This window comes from Sphaerodactylus townsendi, linkage group LG12 (genome assembly GCF_021028975.2).
Source record: "Sphaerodactylus townsendi isolate TG3544 linkage group LG12, MPM_Stown_v2.3, whole genome shotgun sequence".
Classification (NCBI taxonomy): domain Eukaryota; kingdom Metazoa; phylum Chordata; class Lepidosauria; order Squamata; family Sphaerodactylidae; genus Sphaerodactylus; species Sphaerodactylus townsendi.
Window position 1 is genome coordinate 59,115,521 of NC_059436.1, and position 15,767 is coordinate 59,131,287.

A 15,767-nucleotide genomic window follows, 5' to 3' on the forward strand; every position below is an offset into this window, starting at 1 on the left:
ACACAGAGAAACTCCCATCGCCCAGCAACCCCAAGTGCTAAGCAGCCCCAGCATCCATTTGGCATCCTGACACACCCCTTTGAAGTATGGACTGACCATAAAAACCTTGCTGTGTTACATGCCCCGGGGAAGCTGTCAGCCAAACAGCTCCAGTGGGTGGACTTTTTCTCCCAGTTCAACTTTACACTACATTTCTTCCTGAGGAAGGCCAATTGCTTAGCGGATACACTGTTGTGTTTGCCCCACCCCTCTGAGGAGAGCCAAGTGATGCTTAGCACCATCTTCATCCCAACCCAACTTGGTCTGGGTGTCACCACCCATTGCCAGAAGCTGCTGCGTGCCACGCCCCCAAGTAGCCCATCTCCCTGGAGGCCGCCTTAAAAGAGGCCGGGGCCTTCCCAGTGCCACCAGGGGAACATAGTGAACAATTAGAAAAACAGGGTGAGTTATGGTGGAAAGAGGATAAACTCTAGGGGCCTCTGCCAGCGAGGCTTCTCGCATTACACAGAGTCCGTGATGTTAAGTCTGCAAGACACTTTGGTTTCGTGAAAATGTTGCATCTAGCCCACAGGCACTTTTGGTGGCATTCCCTGCGGGCAGATGTGGAGGCGTACGTGAAGGGCTGCCCCACGTGTGCCACTGCTAAGAGAGTGCAAGGAAAAGTGCAGCGTCTCCTCCAGCCCCTCCTGGTGGCCGAAGACCCCTGGAAGGTGGTTTCCATGGACCACAAAGTTCAAGCTACCCTGGATTCTCATGTGCATTGCAAACATCTGCAATATGTGGTTGCATGGACCCATTTTCCAGCTGGACACAATGAGTGGGTGGACTCTTCTCATGTGCAAGTCCTGCTGCTTTCCATCCCGCGCTTTCCATCATGCCTACCCCGACTGGCCTCACCTGGAGAGGGCCTTAAAGCAGGCAGAGCGTCAGGCCCGTGCTTGACTGTTGGGGGGGGCGGGCATTTGCAAGTGGAACTGTGAAGCTTCCTTCTCTGCAGGTGTCCGGTTGTCACACTCTCCTTTGCCTGTGGCTGTAACGAACTTGAATAGTCCAGGCAAAAGTAACCATTTCAGCAGTTCTTTATTGTACTGGCAATCATAGTCGAAAACATACAATGCGAGTTCTGAAGCCTTCGGAACTCTGATAGCAGTTTAATACAGTAGCAAACCCCCTTCCCGCCATAAAAAAGATAAACAGAGAATAGTTTCACACAGGCAAGCATAGATAATACAGGAGCTGAAATTTCCTAGTCTAGCCATACAGCCAGAGCTGGCAGGCGGGAAGATACCAAGGACAAAGCACACACACACACCGCATCCTGACATTCCGCCTCCCCTAAGAATCTCCTCCCACCAGCTTGTGAGGAAAGGACTTATGGAAAGCAGTAACCAGGATAGGGGTGTGTACATCAGAAGCATAGACCAACTGATCATGGCTGGTAGGAAACCCCACCCAGGAAACAAGATATTGTAAGCGGTTTCAGTGTAAGCATGAATCCATAATACCATCGATTTCGTAGTGCTTGTGGCCATCAATCAGAACCGGAGGAGGGCTTTCCGGGGGGTCGTGCCAGGCATCGAAATCTGGAACCCGTTTGAGCAAGCTGGAATGAAAAACCGGATGAATATTGCTTAGCGATTTAGGCAGGTCCAACTTAGCAGTCACTGTATTTATTACTTGCACAATTTTAAAAGGACCGGTGAATTTCTTTCCAAGTTTAGAATACTTGTGCACATCACATAGATTTTTCATGGAGAGGTACACCCAATCATTCACATGTAAAGGAAATGGCAGGCAATGCTTATCCGCCTGGAGTTTCTGGGACTCCTGAGCCTTACGCAAAGCAACCAGGATCGGCTCCCAGCCTGCAACAATGGATTGGATCCATTTGCCAAGTTCAGGAGGTTGTATGGGATCCAAATTCAGAAATGGAAATGGCTGGGCAGCATGACCAGATACCACCTCGAAAGGAGTTTTCTGAGTGCTGCTATGCACCGCATTATTATAGGCATATTCTGCAAAAGGTAATAGGTCTACCCAATTGTTCTGGTGATAATTAGTATAACAACAAAAGTACTGTTCCAATGTTTGGTTTGTCCTCTCCGATTGCCCATCAGATTGCACGTGATATGGAGAAGATAAGGCAGACTCCACCCCCAGCAAGTTCAAAAACGCTTTCCAAAACTTTGAAACAAATTGAGGACCTCTGTCTGAAATTATTTTGGCTGGAGCGGAATGCAGTCGATAAATATGCTGAATGAACAGTCTGGCCAATTTGGGTGCTGAAGGGATAGTGGAACAAGGTATAAAATGGGCTTGTTTGGAAAAGAGGTCCACCACCACCCACAGTACCATGTTGCCCTGACTCTCAGGAAGGTCAGTGATAAAATCCATGGAAATGATTTGCCAGGGAAGGTCAGCCGGCGGAGTAGGCTGCAAAAGTCCATGGGGCTTTTCTGGCATGGATTTAGCTTCAGCACAAACAGGACAACCTCTAACATAGTTCTCAATGTCCTTATGCATCGTGCGCCACCAAAATTGACGACGTAGCAGATGCAGAGTTTTCAAGAACCCAAAATGCCCTGCAGATTTAGCATCATGACAAGCAAAGATGACAGACTTCCGAAGGTCCAGTGGCACATACAAACAGTCCCCTTTCCGCCACACCCCCTCGCATAGCTGCAGAGAGGGCCCCCCTCATCCGAAGAAACAGGGTTCTTTCCCGCTCTAAGTAGCTGCTGAAGGAAGGTAGAGGCCAGACTGGGAACAGCAGGAGGAGTAGGAGGAGGGCCAGGAGAGGATAGAGGAGGTGCTGGGGGCAGATCGAAGTGTGCACGAGTTTGAGCGCGGGTGACCGCCAGACCTAATTGCGACGGAGTAAACACAGTACTAGGAATGGTGCGCAAGGATGACTCCGCCCCTGACGGGAGGTGGGAGAGTACCTCAGCCAAATGGTTGGTCTTGTCAGGGAAAAAATGCACTGTAAAATAACGTGAAAAAATCATCCCAGTGTAGCTATTTGGCAGACATCTTACTTGGAGTGGAAAGAGCCAAGAGATTTTTATGATCGGCCCATACTTGAAATTGGCGGGGGATACCCTCCAGCCAATGGCGCCAGGTGATGAAAGCCTGTTTGATTGCTGCGGTTTCTTTATCCCCAACAGTCCAGTTCAGCTTGGGGCCTGAAAATTGTTGGATAAATAGGCGCAGGGGGACAGTTTACCACTGGGACCCCTCTGCAAAAGAGCCGCCCCTAAAACTTTATCAGAAGGATCAACGTGCACTATGAATGGGAGGTCAGGGTTTGGATAGACCAGGATAGGCTCCGAAGTAAAAGCTGTTTTCAGGTGTTGAAAAGCTTGCTGACAATCAGTAGTCCACACAAGTGGAGCTCCTGGCTTGGCTGCCTGAGGCCCCTTAAGAACATAAGAACTAGCCTGCTGGAACAGACCAGAGTCCATCTAGTCCAGCATTCTGCTACTCGCAGTGGCCCACCAGGTGCCTTTGGGAGATCACATGCAGGAGGTGAAAGCAATGGCCTTCTGCTGCTGCTCCTGAGCACCTGGTCTGCTAAGGCATTTGCAATCTGAGATCAAGGAGGATCAAGATTGGTAGCCATAGATCAACTTCTCCTCCATAAATATGTCCAAGCCCTTTTTAAAGCTATCCAGGTTAGTGGCCATCACCACCTCCTATGGCAACATATTCCAAACACCAATCACACGTTGTGTGAAGAAGTGTTTCCTTTTATTAGTCCTAATTCTTTCCCCCAACATTTTCAATGAATGCCCCCTGGTTCTAGTATTGTGAGAAAGAGAGAAAAATTTCTCCCTGTCAACATTTTCTACCCCATGCATAATTTTATAGACTTCAATCATATCCCCCCTCAGACGTCTCCTCTCCAAACTAAAGAGTCCCAAACGCTGCAGCCTCTCCTCATAAGGAAGGTGCTCCAATCTATCAATCATCCTTGTTGCCCTTCTCTGCACTTTTTCTATCTCCTCCAATATCTTTTTTTTGAGATGTAGCAGCCAGAACTGAACACAGTACTCCAAAGTCTTGATTAGCACCGCGGCTGTATATAAGGGCACTGACATTCATCTTTGCAGTTTTATTATCAACTCATTTCCTAATTATCCCCTAGCATAGAGTTCTGCCTTTTTTTCACAGCTGCCATGCATTGAGTTGACATTCCCATGGAACTATCAACTTAGAGCCCAAATCCCTTTTCTGGGTCTGCTGTGAAAGATAGCACTGATCTCAGAAGGCATGTGAAGTTTGGATTTTTTGCCCCTATGTGCATCTACTTTGCATTTTGCTACATTGAACTGCATTTTGCCATTTCTTAGCCCGCACTCACCCTAATTTATCAAGGTCAGCTTGGAGCTCTTCAAGCCAATCCCTTGTGGTTCTCACCACCCTACATAATTTGGTATCATCTGCAAACTTGGCTTCGCCACACTATCCACCCCTACTTCCAGGTCATTTTATGAATAAGTTAAAGGGCACTGGTCCCAAAAGCGGATCCTTGGGGGACACCACTCCCTACATCTCTCCATTGTGAGAACTTCCCATTTATACCCACCTCTTTGTTTCCTGTTCCTCAAAACAGTTTTTTTAATCCATAGGAGGGACTTCCCCTCTCTATTCCTTCATTGCTGAATTTTTCTCCAACAGTCTCTCCTGGTGAGGAACTTTGTCAAAAGCCTTTTGGAAACTACAAGTAGACAATGTCCACTGGTTTCCTCCCTTATCCACATGCCTATTTACGCACCCTCTCAAAGAACTCCTAGTAAGTTTGTAGAAGACAGGACTTGCCTCCTGCAAAAAAGCCATGCTGACTCTTCCTCAGCAGGTCTTGCTTTTCTACATGTTTAATAATTCTTATCTTTTTAATGATAGATTCTACTAATTTACCAGGACAGATGTCAAACTGAGCTGGCCTGTAACTTTCCTGGGTCCCCCCCTAGACCCTTTCTTAAAGATTGGTGTGACATTGGCCCATCTTCCAGTCTTGCTTCAGGGATGGAGGCCGATTCCAGGGATAAGTTGCATATTAATGTGAGAACATCAGCAATTTCATTAGCTTGAGCTCTTTGCTAGAACTCATGTGGATGAATGCAATCCTGGAGCCAGGGAATTTGGTAGCATTTAGTTTATCAATGAAGCTGCCAGAACTTCTTCCTTATCTACCACTATCTTCGCTTAGTTCCTCGGATTCGCCTCCTCACGAGAAGCATGGTTCAGAGTGCAGAAATTTTCCTCACCTCCTCTTGGGTGAAGACAAATGCAAAAGAATTCATTCAGCTTCTCTGCAATCTCCCTGTCATCTTTAGCACACCATTTGTTCCTTAATCTGCCATCCTAACGTGACTCTACCGCTTCCCTAGCTGGCTTCCTGCTTTTTGATGTATTTTGAAGAACTGTTTGTTGCTGGTCTTGATGTTCGCAGCCATGCGTTCCTCATAATCCTTTTTTTTTGCCTCCCTTACAGCTAACTTGCTTCTCTTTTGCCCACCACTTATCGCGTTCTCTCTGGTATTCTTAATCAGTTAAGTTGGACTTCCATTTTCACTAAAAGACATCTTCTTTTTTCTAATAATTTCCATCAAGCCTCCCTTTGGTTAACCATGGTGGCTTTCTTTTGGACTGGGTGCTGCCTTTCCTAACCTCAAGTGGAACTTACATCTCCCAGCTGAGCTTTTAAGACTGTGTTTTTAAATAACTTCCAAGCAGTCTTGGACAGTTTTGACTCTCTTGATTTTCCCTTTCAGCTTCCCTCGCGCACCTATCCCCCCCTCATTTTTTGAGAAATTTCCCTTTCTGGAGAGAGCAAATGTAACTACATTAGTAGTTGTCACTTGTTCGCATGCAGAGATACTGAATCTGACAGCATTGTGGTCGCTGTTCCCTATCGGCTCAACAACACTGACTTCCCGCACCAGGTCCTGGGTTCCACATAGAATTAGATCTAGGATCACCTCTCCCCTGTTTGGTTCCACAACCATCTGCTCTAAGCCACAGTCATTTAGCATATCCAGGAATGCTCTCTCCTTACTATGACCTGAACATGCATTTTTCCAGTTTATATGGGGATAGTTAAAATCGCCCATTACCACTACATTTTTGCTTTTATTGGCCTCTCTAATTTCTTTTTCCATCTCAGAATCCTCTTGTGCGCTTTGGTCAGGGGGACGATAATATATTCCTAATGTGAAACTATGCTTCACTCCTGGTATTGATATCCACAGTGCTTCTGTAGAGGAATCACCACCCCTTGCATTGTCTATTTTATGTGACACTATGGTCTCTTTGATGTAGAGGGCCACCCCACCCCCAATATGCCCTGTCCTATCCTTCCTGTAGAGCCTGTAACCTGGGATAACAGCATCCCACTGGTTCTCCTCATTCCACCATGTCTCTGTGATGCCCACTATATCAATGTCCTCCTTCAAAACTCTGTACTCCAGCCCCCCCATTTTAGGTTGAATGCTTCTACTGTTAGCATAGAGACACTTTTATTTATTTATTTATTAAATTTATAGGCCGCCTCATCCCCGAAGGGCTTGTATACTCTGTCTCTTTCCCTAACCTGGGAATTATGTGTTTTGCCCTGTAGCCTTTTGTAGACACTATCACTTATCACATTGCTATGCTTCTCGCTTGTATGTGGTTGATTTAGAGAAACCTCCCTCTCTGTCTGCATCTCCATGGACTCTGTGTTTCGAACCAGTCACCTCAGCTCCTGTCGACTTTCCCCCAAGGATCAGTTTAAAAGCTGTTCTGCCACCTTTTTAATGTGGAGTGCCAGCAGCCTGGTTCCTCTTTGGTTAAGATGAAGCCTGTTCCTTTTGTACAGGCCTGCCTTATCCCAAAAGGTTCCCCAGTTCCTGACAAATCTGAAACCCTCTGCCTTACACCACCTTCTCATCCACGCATTGAGACCCTGTATCTCCGCTTGTTTAGCTCGCCCTGTGCGTGGAACAGGTAGCATTTCGGAAAATGCCACCTTGGGGGTCCTGGATTTTAACCTGTTTCCTAGCAGCCTAAATTTAGCTTCCAGAACCTCCCGGCTACATTTCCCAATGTCATTGGTACCAATGTGGACCACAACTGCTGGTTCCACCCCAGCACTGTCTAACAGCCTATCTAGACGAAGCATAACATCCGCAACCTTCGCACCAGGCAGCCAAGTCACCATGCGGTCATCACGCCTCTCACAAACCCAACTGTCTATATTCCTAATAATCAAATCACCCACTATAAGGAGCCCCTCACCTCCCCGAGGGGTATCCTCAGTGTGTGAGGATATCTGACCACCAGCTAAGGAAGGGGTCCCATCTAAGGGAGCATCTTCCACCATCTAAGGGAGCACCCTCCGTCCTCCAGACTCTCATTCTCCATGACATCTGAAGAGATGTCACCTTGGGAGTGGGACCCAGCTGTTAGGTCCCTGAGAGCCTCATTTGTTGCTCTCTCCAAAAAGTTAATGTGATCCCCAGTAAACTGGGTGGCATGACCTATAATGAAGAGCCCGATTTTTTTCTGTTGGCTTATGAAACCGAGTAAATTCCATTTTCTGTTGATTATTAATAGTAACGGTCATATCCAAAAAATTAATGTGATCCGTTCTTGTTTCCCCAGTAAACTGTATAGAAGAATGTAATGAATTAATCCAGTATAAGAAATCTTGAAAAACAAAACCTGGTTCAAAAATAAAAAACAAATCATCTATATACCGTTTGTAATACACCAATTGATAAAAAAAGGATTTTTTTCGGAATTATATATATACTTCATTTCAAAATTAAGCATATACAAATTAGCGGCACTAGGTGCGAAACTGGAACCCATAGATAAGCCTTGTTTCTCTAAATAAAAATCTGTTCCAAATCTAAAATAACTGTGATCCAAAATAATTTCAACGAGATTAATCAGAAAATGGTGGTTTCTTTAAAGGTCTTTCATCTAAGATGTCCGGAAAGAATCCTTTTTTTTATAAATTGGTGTATTACAAATGGTATATAGATGATTTGTTTTTTATTTTTGAACCAGGTTTTGTTTTTCAAGATTTCTTATACTGGATTAATTCATTACATTCTTCTATACAGTTTACTGGGGAAACAAGAACGGATCACATTAACTTTTTGGATATGACCGTTACTATTAATAATCAACAGAAAATGGAATTTACTCGGTTTCATAAGCCAATAGAAAAAAATCGGGCTCTTCATTATAGGTCATGCCACACGCAACGCCTAAGGGAAAATCTTCCATTTAGCCAATTAATTCGAGCAAGAAGAAATTCTACCAGAAATGATGACTTCATGCTTGAAGCACAACGCATCATGGACAGCTATACAGCCAGGGGTTACCCGAAGGAAGTGCTTGAAGTTGCGTGGCACAAAATTCAAAGACTAAAACGCACTGACCTGTTGAAACCTAAATCTAAAAAGCTTAACAATGAAATTGTATGGGCTTTGGACTTTACTATGGAGTCAACATTCATCAAAAACACCATTCATAAATATTGGAATTTGGTTTCACACATCCTGGGTTGCCAAATGCCGCCCAAAATGGGTTTTAGATGCACAAAATCCTTAAGACAGGTGTTGGTTAAAGCAGATTTGTCTTCTAAGGAGATTGTAAAACCAATATTGGTGGGACATTATAAATGTGGTAACTGTATACCATGTAACCTTTCCTTAAATACAAAGATAATAGAGTTGCCTTTAACAAAACAAAGATGGTTTCTAAAATGTTTCTCAAATTGCAATACTGCATGTTGCATATATATCATCATGTGCCCTTGTAATAAGACATATATTGGTAAAACTGTACGTAGCGTGAAGATTAGAACAGCGGAACACAGAAGTAATATCCGAAATAAACATATTGATGCTCCTTTGGTAGCTCATTTCATTGAAATGGGGCATAAAGACTCTGACTTGAGATTTGCAGTACTCCAGCATTTTCAAGAACTAAAATCCAGACATGATATTGACATAGATAAATTTATTTTGAAAATTGAAAATAGATTTATTTATTGTTTCAGAAGTAATGTAGTAGGTTTAAACCGTGAAATTGATTTTGGTTGTCATTTATGATCAAATGTTTGTGGGTTTTAACATAGCTGTAGTGAGTTGGTTGAATTACAGCTGTTGGCAATTTGCAGACAGTATTTTCCTGGGATCTTACCTAAGTTTTTGTAGAGTGTATGCAGCCATTTGGGTTTGTGTGTCAGCTCTGTTGAGAGACAAGTAAGAAAATTATTACTGCTAACATGTCTCACTTTATATCACCCCATATGTCCCTACTCAGCCTCTGTGTTCAGCAGAGGCCAATTTGCTGGTGGTCCCCGGCCCCTCAATGATGCAGCTGGCCTCCACACGGGCCAGTACTTTTACAGCGCTGGCCCCGGCCTGGTGGAACACCCTTCCTCCAACTGTCCGGGCCCTGCGGGACCTTGGTGAGTTCCGTAGGGCCTGTAAGACCGTGTTGTTCCACCGGGCCTTTGGAGTGTCCAGCCGCTGATATGGTGCCCCCTACTCCTCCTACTGTTCCTTGCCCTGGCACTGGTACACATCAGAGCCCTCATATTGAGGGGCCTGCCGTCCCCCTCTTGGGGTGGGTTGAAATTGAGGCCTGGACGCCTTTTGTTTAAATGTTAATTATTAGCCGCTGTTTTTATGTCAGTCAATTTATTTACGGTCATTGACCAGCAAGGTACAAAAAGTTAAAAATTGTATAAAAAGCACAGTTATTAATACAGATTAAAAGAAATAGCAGCATACAGTTAATAGGGAGCAGAAATATTCATAACGTGCATACAGATCCTATATCGAATATCCTAGCTGCTAACAAACGAAAATTAGCTGATTGCTCCAGTGGAACTCTGTCGGTCCTTCCTAATTTTACTAGAAATCCAGGCAAACTTTGCAACAGTGTGTGTTAGATGTTTATTTGTGCCTGATAGCAATATTTGACACTTTTCTTTCTTAGTCAAAGAAGAGTTAGCCTGGTCGTAGGGAATGAGCATCCAACGTATTTTATCATAATAAGGGCAATCAAATAAAATATGTTCTGTATTTTCAATGCCCCCCATTTGACAGCTGCAAATTCTGCCCTCAATTGGAACTTTGTTGTAAATCCTAATTGGTATAACAAAGTTTAAAGGGCATTTATAACGTAGTAGGCTAAAAGCTCTTAATTAAGGTTAATCGCTAGCAGCAAATTAAAATAAGGCATTATTGAAAGTCTATTTAACCTTGTTTTATTAAAAATTGGGTTTTTAAGCTTATTAAGATCATGTTGCCTCTCCACATCTGAGATTCTGAGTTTGACTAAATCCCTGGCTCTGTCATAGTTCATACTTGTGAGTAGTTGTGGAGAAAGTCCAAAGTATGATAATTTCTGAAGAACTGTTCTAAGCCATGGGGGAATAAATGTATCAAACAAGAATAGTCTTACAAGGCCTCTCTGGCAATGGAATAATTTGAGCCGGTATAGTATAGGGAGAGTCCAAACTTTTGCCTGTACTGAGATGAGTCCAGTCTCTATATACTTAGGGTCACATTCTAGATGTTATTTGGGAGCTGGAGAATAGATCTCAGAAATTTTGATTGAGGACATTCAAGGTTGCAGAGCAATGTTATGGTGAGTGGTGTACATAGGATAAGCCAGAAGCAATGATTTGGCCTTAAATAGTTTAATGGCAGCCGCGATGTGATGGCCACCTCTATTCCAATAATAGTTTCTGATGGCTCCAGAACTTTTCAGAGCATTAGCAATAACATATTTTGTATGGGCTGTTCTGGAGCCTGATGACTGAAAAACTACACCCAGATATTTGTAAAGTGAAACCTGCTCCAGTTTTTTTCCATTTAATTTCCAGATATGGCTTTTAGGTCTTATTGCGCATACCAATACTTTGGTTTTTTCATGGTTAATTTCTAAATGATTTTTCTGGGAGAAATCAGCAAGAGTCCTTAAGGCTCTTCTCAGGCCAACAGGCGTTATAGAAATAAGAGCCAAATCATCCACATAAAGGAGTAAGGAAATACTTTTGTCAGCAATTTTAGGTGGATGGAAGCTGTTTTTATGTATTTTAAGATGTTTTATTGATGGAGCCTATGTACTGTGTTGTATTGGATCTGCTCCTGTTTTATGTCTATATTATGTTGTTCGGGCGGTATAGAAATTGAAACAATAAATAAATAAATAAATAAATAAATAAATAAATAAATGTTAAAAATGTTAAAAATGTTATAAATGTAAAAATGTTAAAAAAGGCTAGAAATACTTAGTAGGCTTTTACAGAGTGTATGCAGCCATTTGGGTTTGTGTGTCAGCTCTGTTGAGAGACAAGTAAGAAAATTATTACTGTTAACATGTTCCACTTAATATAAATGTTAAGAATGTTATAATTAAAAATGTAAAAATGTTAAAAATGTGTAAAAAGGCTAGAAATACTTAGTAGGGTTTTGCAGAGTGTATGCAGCCATTTGGGTCTGTGTGTCAGCTCTGTTGAGAGACTAGTAAGAAAATTATTAGTGCTAACATGTCCCACTTAATATAAATGTTAAGAATGTTAAAAAAGGCTAGAAATACTTAGTAAGGTTTTGCAGAGTGTATGCAGCCATTTGGGTTTGTGTGTCAGCTCTGTTGAGAGACAAGTAAGAAAATTATTAGTGCTAACATATCCCACTATAATAATTATTCTTTTTGTAAAACTAATTTTGTAAAATTGTTACTTTATATAAATGTTAAAAATGTTAAAAATGGCGTTAGATATTGCTAGAATCTAATGTACAAATTGTACTATGTTGTTTATTTGTAGAAAGACCTGTGCATGGCAAATGAATGAAAAATTTTCCTGAAAGAGTTGCTTCTCCTGCGGAAGACTACAGTGAAAACGTACTTATAAACGCGCGAGTCGTTTGGGAAGTACTTTCTATATGGAATATAATTATCCTAAAGATATTGAAAACATGAACTATTTTTGTTCAGTAGATATTGAAGATATGGATTATATATCTCAAAAATGAACTTTTATTGTTGAAAAAACTGGATGTACAATTATTGGATTCAGTGACTGGACAATTATAAAATATACATAAATACATTTATTGAATATATTGATTCTCCGTCTTCAGTGTGTGACGCGCTGTTTTGTTCCTCTGTCATATACGTTACACACAATTTGGCTTGTTTTCAAAAGTTACACTGAGACATGTGAACTTGCATAATGTAACAAACTTGAATAGTCCAGGCAAAAGTAACCGTTTCAACAGTTGTTTATTGTACTGGCAATCATAGTCAAAAACACACAATGTGAGTTCTGAAGCATTCAGAACTCTGATAGCAGTTTAATACAGTAGCAAACCCCCTTCCCGCCATAAAAAAGATAAACAGAATAGTTTCATACAGGCAAGCATAGATAATACAGGAGCCGAAATTCCCCAGTCTAGGCATACAGCCAGAGCCAGTAGGTGGGAAGATACCAAGGACAAAGCACACACACACACACCGCATCCTGACAGCGACCTTGGGAGCCCAGAAGAGCCGCTCTTATCATGCGTGAAATGTTCCCAGCCCTGTAGTCAGTGGTGGGATTCAGCTGGTTCACACCACTTTGGCAGAACTGGTTGTTAAAATGGTGCTTATAAACAAACAGTTGTTAAATTATTTAAATCCCACCACCGGAACTGGTTGTTAAATTGTTTGAATCCCCCCACTGCCTGTGGCGCTTTGTTGTGGGAATAGAGTGAACCGTTTGGCTACAGGGGGGCGGAGAGCTTTGGAGGATATAGGCTAGTAGTTTGCGTGGGGTCTCCAGAATCGTCTTTGCTGATGTTTACCTATCACTTTGAAATAAAGACTTTAGAGCAAATCTACAGTTTCTATTATGTTCGGACCTGGGGTCTGACAATATGTGAGTAGTGTTAATACAGTTTTTGGGTTATTGGAAACAATTTTGCAACTATTTTGTGGGTTGCAGTTCTTCATTTTGTTATTTCTTTAAGTATTGCTTATGATACAATGTTAATTTTTTCATACTGTTAGGCTGTTTATACGTTCTTAGTATATATTTCTCTGCACCTCCCCACCTTATGTGCTTACTGTTTTCCTCCATTGCCACAGAAGTGAGAGCTTTTGAGCCACATGCTGCACTGTGAGCTTAACCTTTTGTTCATGGTCCAGTATCATCTGCTGCAGCCAGCAAAGGCCCTCTCTAGGTCAGCATCCAGGGTAATTCTCCCCCTTGCTATTGTTTAATGGGGCTCCTCCAGCCCTTCAGTCCAAGCAAAGCAAAAGTCCACCAGAACCTTAAAGACAAACAGCCTTTCAGTCTGTTGTCAGTCACAGCACACCCCTTCAGATATGTTGTGAAAGATTCATCACATCTCCAGCTCAAGGCCACCCCATGATCTTCTCCATAAGAATAATTCCCATTCTGATCTCCTGTCATATATCAGGCTGGGAACTCTTCTTATGGAGAAGATTATGAGGGTGGCCTTGAGCTGGAGCTGTTGTGAAGTTTTCAAATGTGAATTCTCTATGTAAGGTACAAATGGAAGTGCTGAGATAGAGTGGTTAAGTCGTGAATCTGGTCTGAAATCAAAAGAATATGCAGCTAGGCATGATGGATGATGAGAGATCAGAGATTTGAACAAATAAACTGATGAAGTAGAGGGTAAATTACAACTACTCAGGGAGAAATAGTGCAAAGTTTAAGTCAAAATTAATTGATATTGATACATTTATCAATTGATAAGGCAGTTACAAAAACAGGTGAGGAGTAGCAGAGGGCTTTCCTCTCTCTGAGCCCTAGCATCTCTAGCCCTCAGAACTCCTTGGCCACGATGCCATTGGGAAGGCACACGTTCCTCTCAGTGCGCCATTCCACCACCAGACTGCACCAGCCACCTTTTGATACCACAGCTCCTGCAGCCGAGCCAGCCTTCTGTTGTTTCCACTCCCCCGCCTGCCCCCAGAGTGTCCGAGCAGTATTGGCTGTCAAAGGATTACTTAGTGGGTAGGGGTGCAGGCAGTCTTTTTCACATGTCATGCTTCCTTGGGTGGGAAACTTATAGCAGCTTGGGGTTATGCTCGGAAAACCACCTTTCATGCATGGCACATGATTACAAAGTCAGCAAAACTTTTGAGGGAAAAGGATGTCCTCATCTGGCAAGCAGGTGGTGTATCATGCTTTGTGTATGAGCCAAGGTGGAGCAAGCATGGGAGTTCTGAAAAGATGCTGAACTTCTGTTGGAGCCAGAGTCCCTTCAATGGTGGGACCCTTCAGCATGTTGGAAGGCGCCTGTATTCTGTAAAGGGCTGCATTGTGGCCAAGTCCCCTCTCTGCACCTGACCAGGGAAGCTGTGACCATCACAAAGAATCTGGGAAGAAACATGAAGCTGTCCCCATCATGCTACACTGTGACGCTGCTTCATGATGGAAGGGGGAGCCTTTTTAGCAGAACTTCTCAAGTTATAAATTATTCAAGCTGGAAAGAAGTGGGTAAAACCAAAACTTCACCTCATATTTCTGCACAGGACACCTGTACCTGCAAACAGCCTCCAATGGATGTGTATGAAGCTATCAATGCAGACTTTCTCACAAACTATACTCTTTCCCACCAAAAGATCTAAATGGAATTGTGAATTCATCAGCAACCACTTCCTCTCCCTCCAACCCCCACCCCAAACACCCAGTTGGGCATGGCTGGCACCCATCCTCGCAAGCCCCCTCCAACCCTTTCCCCGTCCCAAACACCAAGGCACTATTTTTAATTCTCTCCCTTCTGCCGAAGCACTACTGGCCACACTTAGATCAATTGATGGGAAAGGGTATAGCCATTTTCACAGCTGCCAATACTTGGTGTTTCCAAATGATCCCTTGAAAATAGAACTCCTTTTGGTGGTCAGACAATATGGGCTCCAATATGTTGTGGATTTTCCGGGTTGTATGGCCGTGTTCCAGTAGTATTTTCTCCTGATGTTTCACCTGCATCTGTGGCTGGCGTCTACAGAGGATCTGGTAGTAGTGAAACAAATGAAGTAAATATACCTGTGAAATACCCAGGGTGGGAGAAAGAACCATTTGCATTTGCTAAAAGTGTTAAAGGTACAGTTTGCAGGTGTAATTTGCATGTGTTAAGTGGATTTTCCCCATTATTAGCATTTGTTGCATAATCAGTTAGTAAGGGCATTTGCATAGCAGTTTGCCTGTGCCTTTAAGTATTTATTTACAATCCATTTTATTGCTTCCTGCAGAGAGACATCCTGACACTGGGTGGTGTTCATTAATCGTTGACTTGATTCTAGTGTTTTTAAATACTAGTAACCAAATTTTGTTCATTTTCATAGTTCCTTCCTGTTGAAATTGTCCAAATGCTTGTGGATTTCAGTGGCTTCTCTGTGTAGTCTATAGAGAGAATATTGGGTATAATGTAAAATACTGCATCAATAGAAGCTGTGTTGCACACCAGCTGCTCAACCTATATGTGAACTAATACAATAAACGAATCCCAACATATACCCACCAAAAGTGTCATATACAGAAAAATATACATGCAGCTAACAAACCACATGCACATATAATTTAATGTAGCACTAAAAAGATCTGAGATCCATATAACTAGACATTTAAAGAGCTGCCGCTCCCCTCAAGACGCAAAGCAGCCAAAAAGTTGCAAAGGGTGCCAGTGCACACAGGCAGTCTAAAAAGTTACAGCTGGGCAGGGAGAGATAACAGGTTCATC